The sequence below is a fragment of the Porites lutea genome, chromosome 2 (genome assembly GCF_958299795.1).
Source record: "Porites lutea chromosome 2, jaPorLute2.1, whole genome shotgun sequence".
Classification (NCBI taxonomy): domain Eukaryota; kingdom Metazoa; phylum Cnidaria; class Anthozoa; order Scleractinia; family Poritidae; genus Porites; species Porites lutea.
Window position 1 is genome coordinate 40,092,616 of NC_133202.1, and position 6,814 is coordinate 40,099,429.

A 6,814-nucleotide genomic window follows, 5' to 3' on the forward strand; every position below is an offset into this window, starting at 1 on the left:
TTACAGCTGCATTGCAAGAATCATATTTGAAGCAAAAAAAGCAGATTGCCAAAGCTCGGCAAACCATATAAATACATGTAATTGTATAAATTGATATATTCTTAAATGCGTTTTTTTTTTTGGGGGGGGGGGGGGGGTGGGGTGGGGCTGAAGAAAATAAAAATATAGGCTAATGACCAGCTTGTTTGCAGCTGTGTTTTAATTGTTTTTTCTCCAGGATTAAGAACCCATTTTAACCCATTCGCTCCTGGAGATTTTGCCGAAAAACGCGTTTTGAAGCTAGTCCAGTGGTTTTCTGGTCACTATCGTGCTATAAAGAGCTAAAACTTACCCCAAACCGGTTTACAGGTCGTACACTTCATGGCCTTCTGATCCAGATGCAAAATATCAGCTTGCGAAGTTCGGGCATGCGCAGAAAGCAAAATTTCGACATAGTTTTTGGGTTTAAAAGTGACACAGCAGTCTTGACTTTTACTTTTCGCTTTCTCTCCTCCCCTCTTTTTTCGCTTTTCTTGCCTCATTTTATTTCTCTTGCTGGGCATTTAGTAGGCTTCATTTTGGTGGGAATAGTTTTTAGGAAAGCTTTTAGGATCTTAGGATTAGGTGAAAGGAAAGGTAGGTGGGCAATGGAACAAGATTTTCATGGAGATTTTCAGGTCAATGTTACATGGTTTTTTGCCTCTTTCTCCGGTGTCCTTGACTGAATTGTGCTCATTCTGGTATGGTTTGAAAGATCTCTTCACTCTGCACAAGTTAGTGGAAAAAGTTGTCCTTGACCGTTAAAACTGATGACGTCACAAAGGGTAGAAAGGACGTGGATTCGCACGGGCGGTTACGGGCGGTTCAGGGGCGAATGGGTTAAGAACCTAAATAGCCTAAAATTCTGTTAACTACCATTTATATAAGAACCTGTTTAGGCTAACTCCTAAAAATGTAGGTTCTTAGTTGGGGGTTTTTACTGTATTTTGTATCCAGTTTCCCGGATGCAGAATTTTTGCATCATACATCTTCGAGTGTTGAAAAACATTTCACGAGTGAGTCCTCCTTTCGAACTGTTTTATGATGAATTTAAAGTTACAAAATGCTGCAAAAAGACATTTTGTCTTTGTTGAGTGTTACGTAGTAAAATTGCTTTCATGCGTTTCGTGACTTCCTCGAACGTTCTCTACGTTTTTGGATTACCCATGAATAATTAATTAGGGCATGTTTACATTTCAGCATGAGTCAGCAGATTTGCATCAGTTACTGTAATCATAAAATATGTCGAAAAGCTACTACTATTTTCTAGAACCTTATGTCAAACGGTATACAAGATCCAAGCGAGTTCTTTTGAAGAACTAAGTTTTTCCCCACGAGCTGGACAACTGTGTTTAGTCAAGTGTGACGAAGGTCGATTTTCAGGTATTGTGTTTACAAGTTCGCGGAAGCCGTAAGATATCTGAAGTTCAAGTGAGAGTTTGTTATTATTGGTAGAGGCTGTTTAGTTTTACTCAAAGTTCAAGTCAAGTTTGTGTTGGTGGATGCTGTGTTTTAAAGCTCTGTAAAGGCTATGTTCCTTTGGTGTTAAACTTCCTTGTGTTAATCCGACATCCCTGCGTGCTGATAGTCAGTGAATAGTTATCCTCAAAACATTCAAACTCGTGACTTTGAGTTTTAGCCAATTCCATGCTCAACGTAATTGACTCCTTACCCATGCCTTACATATCTTTAATCAGTACATGAGACTGCTATGCTGTTTTTGAAGCCTGATGTGACTAAGAAAAATAGAGAATTGTTTTTTTAGAAGGATTTGTGTGGAGTCATCAGAGCATAACTGGGGTAATATCTCGGAGACAATTTGTCCCGAAATGCTAGTTTTTGGCAAGTAGGCCTCTTGGATGTTGCTCTTTTCAGAATATCCTGACAAATCCCATAATTTCACAAATTAACACCTTACTCTTACCATATTTGATTTCTTACTATTCCGCCGCATTTGCAATTAATTAGTTCCACAACCACGACGCCGAAGTGTACGCTCCTTAGCGTCTTGTTATGTTTTACTTTCAGCCGGCCTCCCGGTGTTTGTTTTTTCAAAGATGAACTCCACGAAGCAAGAAAATCTCTCAAAGTTTTCTTTCTACAGCCAAATTAATAGCTAAATGTTCTTCGAAACGTTTTCTTTCTATCTGCGGTGAGAAAATATATCTCAAGGCCTTTTTAAGTTCTGTAAGCTGATATCAAACCTGATACTAGGTCAGATCATTGACTCAAATCTTACAAGCGTGCATAAACGTGCCGCATAGACTGTGCTCGACTTCATGAAATTAGATATAACAAAAACAAACATCAAATACAATAATTACTCAGGCTTACCATTCGAGATTCAGTTCCTGAAAGATATCAAGGAAGCCCACAGTTGCTTTAGACTTTTAAACCCTCTTACGCATTAAGCAAGGTGAAACACGAAAACGATGCCATCCGAAATCCGATTACCAAATTTTGACAAGCAATGCATTTCTCTCAACCAAAAACCCAATAAACAAACCAGCAATGAATAACAGAAGACTCTTGAGAGCAGCCGTATTTCATTTTGTACATCTAGTGGAAAAAGACAGTTAAATTCTTCACAAGTTGACAAAAAACTCTGTCAGCTTCAACTCTCAAAGTAAACAACTTTCAAGACGATGCATAAATTTTCCGCATGAACTCACCTGTCAATTTTTGACCAGTCAGAGTATAAAAATTGGACGTAGAGCGTGACCAACGCGTGACCATGGTAAGAAAAGGTCATCCCCGCCTGTATTTTTTAACAAATGGCTGAATTTTCGCGTCCAAGGTCAGTTTGAAATTAAAATCTTAACAGTGCGGGGCCATAGTGACATAAACACAACATATTTCATATGAATCATTGGAAAAAATAAACTTGAGCCTGCGATCATTTGAAACTAGTAATTTGTCGGCGGATAACTTTCAAAAAATACTCGACCTCGATGGGTCGACACTTGAGCCTACGGTACGGTCAGGTGATACTGGTCAGCGGATATCCTATTTTGACAGCTGTCAATTGATCACAACATTGATGTGCAATTAGTTTTCTCTTGGGCTCCCAAACTAGCTAGAAAGTAAACATTGGTTTCCCTGTGGTGCGGACAAACGGTCGGGCGTACGGTCACATGATTACCAAATTTTCTCGGATGGGTAGATACCACATTTCCTTTTCTGAGACTGAATCTTCGTATCGTACTCTTTCATTTCCTTAGCAATTGGGCTCCGCGCACGCGCGCGGTTGGAGCTCCGCTATGAACAGGGGGGGGGGGGGGATGAACTCGTCAATCGCTCCTATAGGGATCGCGCGGCGGATGATCTTGGCCATCGTGACGTCACGAGAAATTTATCCCGGGAACTTTAAATGGTTTCATCGAGCGAAATTGTTTCGTGGTTTCAAGTGGTAAAAGTCGAGACGTTGCGATGAAACGACCGAAGGTATGTGTTTATCTATTAATGCTATATAGTAAGATTGCAATTTATTCTAGGAATAAGCATTTCCATCGTAAAAAATCAAGAACTTCCCGAGATCGACCAGATGGTACAACTCATACCGGGGCGTCTTTAGAGACGCATAACTAAACAGCCCAGCAGAATTTAGTCTCGAGAAAAACAAATGACGTTAATATGGTATAGGTCTCTCAATTAGTGATAGAAGTGAGTCGTCTAATAAGTAAGCAAAAATGATCAGTGGGATAAAAGTCGCAGACCTCAGGGATGTTTACAAAAATTGCGAAAGTGGCGTGGACAGGTCACGAAACATAGCGTCATGATGTTCATACTAGACTATCAAATTGTGTAAACAATTTATTAAAACTAAACAAATGTAAGAAGCAAGTGTTTTTTTTTTTATAGAAATATGGGCTATAATCTTCAAGGGTTTTGAAAGGATTTCCTGTTTGAGTCAAACGTATCAAAATGTTAATAAAGCGTATTGAATCTAATCGTCGCGCGATAACCAAGGATATTATTATAGCCTATTATATTGCAACTTTTCACGATAAATTACGATCGTTTTGTCAAAACATTCATTGCTCATGATGGAGATAAGTTCACATTGCCTTTCTCTTTGCTTCTTCGCCCCACAAACAAAGGAGAACATGGTTTTTATCCTGTAAACAGTCAAACAGAATCTATCACTAGGGTAAAGTGCCGTGAGCTAAAGTTTTTGATCAACATCAACATTTTAGGGCTTTATGCAGAGAATCCAGGAGGAGGAGCCGTAGAAAGGATGGGTATGTAGCTTTGCCTTAATCGCTTTACAGAGTTAATAGAAAAAAAAAAACTAGAAAAAGCCAAGAAAACGGACACTAGTAAGCGTTTCAATGGTGTAATATTGAAAATGTGTTTCCTCGGGCGTCCGCATCTTAAAAATGAGGAGAAAAAATTTCTAAGGATATAAAAAATTGCAGGATTTTCATGCGATGAATATCATCACCCTTCTCACATTTTTACAATATAAAAAGAGACTTTTTTATGTTACATTTTTTTCGGTTTTCCTTTTTGTTTAGTTCAATAAAGACATGAAAGTTCAAGAACGACAATATAAGTCAATAACTACACGAGTTTAGAAAATGACACGAGTATCAATGTATGTTTATTAGGTAATGTCAAGGCAGGGGATCTACTGGGAGTGGCAGTGCAGGGGCATCAGTTTAATTTTCAATTATTGATGCTTTTTAACTTACTTGGACTCCATGCTATTGTCAGTTACATCAAGTGACACTGTCCAGTTCCAACAATTCGGGGCCTGCTCGTACAGTTTTATCACCCAGCTTGTACAGTTTTATCACCCAGCTGATGTAGCTTTGTGGTAATTTCTTGGTAGGCGTAACTTAGTAAAGACAATCATTCCATGACTATAGGTGTTCCATTATAATAGCTCTAAAGCCCCTCTTTAAAATTTGCTTTTGTACTGCCTCTGCTAATATATTTCACATAGCCTTGCCATTGCTATGGAGATAATATTGCCTTTATTGATTTATTTGTTTTCACTTTTGTATATATAATAATCTCTTTTTATCTTACTGATTTTATAATTAGGTGCTTCCTTGGTTGGGAATACTCTGTAGATGATGAGAAAAAACATGCAGTGTATGATGGACGAGGTGCTGCTTACTGGATGTCGGTAAAGATCTAGTATAATAGATTCCTCCAAGAGAGTAGTGCGGTGCGGGAAGTGGAGGATGTTAGATGGAGTGGATTCCATGGAGCGAGAAGAGACCCTACAGGATACGAGAAATTAGAAGAACCAGTTTCCTTTTATTTTTTATACACTGAACAAATGTGTTTTCTTTCTTGCATAACAGGTCTGACTTAGACTTGATACATTTAAAAGCTTTGCACATTGACTTTGATTAAAAGAACGGTTTGTTATCAATAAAATTTTCTTACACTGGTGTTTTTCTTTTACTTCTTCTTTAACTTGTTGGTCTCTTCTAGAATTTGGTTAGCCAAGCAGTCTAGCTGCCCTGCCATTAGTTGCAGTTGGGCAGCTACCCGCTTGGCCTCTATTACTGTGTTTTAATTTCTTTTGCTTTTTGTCTTAACCTTTCTTCTTTTCCTTTCAACTCTTTCTCTTCTCTTTCAATTTCCTTTCTCCTCTCCTCAATCTCAGTGGCTGCCAGTCAGCTCCTTACTTCTATTTCTTCTTCTAGGGATAGCTGTAAAAATGAGTAACCCACCTATAATAATCTGTCTATTATTGTTAACTTATCTTACCCCTGTCTCTACGATAATAAAATATGATGAGCTCATCCTTTAAAACAAAAAGCATCCTATCTCAACAGACTGTTGAAAGCCTTGTTTCATCAGGTACAGGGAGGGGAGGTGAGGTAGGGTAAACGCAAATAAAAATAGCCACAGGGTAATAGGGCGGGTTTTGGAGAAAAGGCCTGTTTCCATACGTTTTGACGTCATTATGGTACCATTCGGCTGAGCCCTATGTGCCTTTTGTTATTTTAAGATGCCTTTTGCTTTCCCAGAAAACCATGAGATTGGGGGTCTTGCCCTATCAGCACTCGGCTAGTGTCACCAGGGGACTTCTGTAAATTATATAAATGAGTTACAGTACTTTCTCATTTCATTTGCTTGTTTTATTCATTTGATATCTTAAAATTTGAGGTACAATTTGCTCCGCACAAATAAAGATATTAATGTAAATGTATATCATCATATCTCTGGGAGTATTCCAAATGTTTCCACCTTTTATTTGAATGGTACTCAGCTCCTCATACAGACCTGCCAACCCCTGATAAAGGAAAATCTGTAGACTCATGAAAAAAAATCAGGAGATTCTACAAAAAGTAGTGAGATTCTATTTTTTCCCGATCAAAAGTAAACGACCCCTTTTCCATTAGGGGAATCAACTGTTTATTTTAATATAACCTTGCTTAGTGTGGTCCCTTATGTAACAAATTAGATGCCGCTTTTTCTTTGATGACTTTAAGATGCCAAAAAATAGGTTATCACTGTGACGAAACATACAGCAGAGTCATTTCTTTGGGCTAAGACAACTTCATGGCTAAAATAGTCAAAGCTTATCCAGGCACAAGAATTTCCCCACAAAATTTATGTTTTTATTCAACAAGGTAATATTTCAATTTAGAATATTTCCCAGAAAACCATGAGATTGGGAGTCTTGTCGTGAGACTGTGAGTAAAGTTAAAAAATCGTGAGACTCACGGCAGAATTGTGAGAGTTGGCTGGTCTGCCTCATATGACATTTTCTACCTGTATGTCGTAGGAAGAAACTTTGTATTAAGTGGGGACTACAGCATTCTCTGAGGTG

At 38.4% G+C, this 6,814-nt stretch overlaps 1 long non-coding RNA gene across 1 annotated transcript; it reads left to right on the forward strand.

The window, feature by feature from the left end:
* The first annotated feature begins 3,304 nt into the window (after positions 1-3,304).
* On the forward strand, positions 3,305-5,202 carry LOC140927004 (uncharacterized). The gene is made up of 3 exons (XR_012164512.1): positions 3,305-3,462; positions 4,215-4,259; positions 5,068-5,202. It is a non-coding gene; the product is annotated as an uncharacterized lncRNA (long non-coding RNA).
* The last annotated feature ends 1,612 nt before the right edge of the window (positions 5,203-6,814 follow it).